This window comes from Arachis stenosperma, chromosome 9, assembly GCF_014773155.1.
Source record: "Arachis stenosperma cultivar V10309 chromosome 9, arast.V10309.gnm1.PFL2, whole genome shotgun sequence".
NCBI lineage: Eukaryota > Viridiplantae > Streptophyta > Magnoliopsida > Fabales > Fabaceae > Arachis > Arachis stenosperma.
The window spans coordinates 76,408,764-76,411,091 of record NC_080385.1 but is presented as its reverse complement, the minus strand read 5'-3'; positions in this window follow the sequence as shown (position 1 = coordinate 76,411,091).

Below are 2,328 nucleotides of genomic sequence, written 5' to 3'. Positions count from 1 at the left end.
ACTAATTTTATCTGTTTTTCTGTCATTAAAACTTTACAGACTTTTTCTTTGAGTCTTATCTTTTCTTCAACTTTTTATCTTTCTTTTATCTTTGCCTCACTAATATGTTCTTACCACTCCCTAAGTGTTTTATGAAGGTAATTATGAGATTCTGCACTTAAAGTTGTCTTTCTAAAGCTTTTACAGAAAACTGCCTTTTCTGCATTATTTTATTATTTTATTAAAATATTATTTTTAATTAAATATTATTATTTAATATTTTATTATTATTTATTATTTTATTATTATTTTTTCGAAAATTACCTTGCCTTTACCTTTTCACCTTTAAAATTAACTTTTTACCCCGGTAACTTTTAATATTTCTACTTTAACCGTCCTAACTTTCAAAAATTACTAAACAACCCCTTAAACACCAAAATAATTACTTCCTTGCCCTTTCTAAGATCTAAAAGGTGTTCTTCAATGTTCTTCACCACACTCAAAGTGTTCTTCATGTTCTTCATATATTCTTCAAATTCTTTCTTTGTTTTTACCCGTTTTTCAATCTTTTCAGCAACCGATTTTTACCAAAATTCATAATAAATTCCTAGCCACTAAAACCCCATCTTTTCCACATGATTTCAACACAAATTGAACTTCAATTTAGGGCCTAGGGTTCGTTTTTCCAGCAGCCCTCAAGAACAACATTCATAGCTTGAATATCACCAAATTTCATCAAAATTTCAACAAACTTTCACCAAGAATAACTCATGTAAGCAATCAATTTCAAGCACAGCCAAACCATATCATAATTACACAACTCAAACACAATCAATCAAGATTAAATTTGTCAAACCCTACCTGGTTTTGCTGCTCCTAATTCAATTAGACTTTCAGGTGGTCCTTTAGCACTTTTTCCTCCTAAATCACATCAAGAACAACTTTAAATCCAAAAACCCTCAACTAACCAAATCTCACTCAGCATGTTAGGAAGAGATATATCACCTTAGAGTTGCTGGAAATTAACGTTTCTTGGCCCTCAAGTCAAGTTAAGCATGATTCCTAAGGAAAAACATCAAGAAAACACATGTTTTGCATGGTTTTCCTTGAAAACCGAATTGAAGAGGGAGGGAGACAGCCATCTCACCTTATTTCTAGCCTTGATAAGTCACATGGTTATGTAGAGGAAGAAGAGAGGATCATTTTGGTGAAATCGGAGTTTTGATTTGAGTTTTGGTTCAGAAGAAATCAAGCTTTGAAGATTAAGTGTTCATGAAAGTTTCTCTCTTTTCTCTCTTGTTATTTTCGGCCAAAATGAGCAAATGAGGCAGCCTTGGGGGTTTTGGGGGTGTAGGGTGAGTTATGATTGGTTGGCTTGGAGGTGGATTAAAATAATATTAAAATATCTCTGGTGTATAACAACTAAAACTAGGTGTATCAGAACACTCGTAAAAACATCTCTAAAAATTATTTTCTGAGCTACTAGCATAAATGACACTAGTAACATATTTATTATGAGAATAAAACATGAATAATGAGGCCTTAGCATTGCTAAAGTCATCAGAGAGTGCTGGTGCTAAGCTGCACCAGTAAACCGTAAATCCGGTTAAACCGATTTTCTGTTTTTAACTAAAACTGACCAGGTAACCTTATAATATCATTCAAGAAGCTTCTAATACTCATATAATGATGATATTACCCTATTGTCTCTCTTCTCTCATGAATCGAGTCCGGTTCGTTAAACTGAGACTATTTACGAAAAACCGGATCAAAACTCCTAACCAATACGGTTCAAAAACTATGTTCTTCGTGACTGCGTTATCGAGCTTGACTCGGAAAAGGTTCTAGCTTAAAGATGACATAATGACAATGAGGATTGAGATACTTGATGATATATCAAAGGTTCTCCTTTTACCGATCCTCCGGAGTTCTCCGTATCTTTAGAAAAGATCTCACGTACTCGAAAATTAGGGTTGTTACAATTAGCATCTATGGGAACTTAGAATTTCAGATAGTGTTATTGATTCTCCTAGTTAAGTATGTTGATTCTTGAACACAGCTACTTTTATGAGTCTTGGCCGTGGCCCTAAGCATGTTGTTTTCCAGTATTACCACCGGATACATAAATGCCACAGACACATGACTAGGTGAACCTTTTCAGATTGTGACTCAGCTTTGCTAAAGTCCCCAGTTAGAGGTGTCTAGAGCTCTTAAGCACACTCTTTTTGCTTTGGATCACAACTTTAACCACTCAGTCTCAAGCTTTTCACTTGGACCTGCATGCCACAAGCACATGGTTAGGGACATCTTGATTTAGCCGCTTAGGCCTAGATTTTAGTTCCTTGGGCC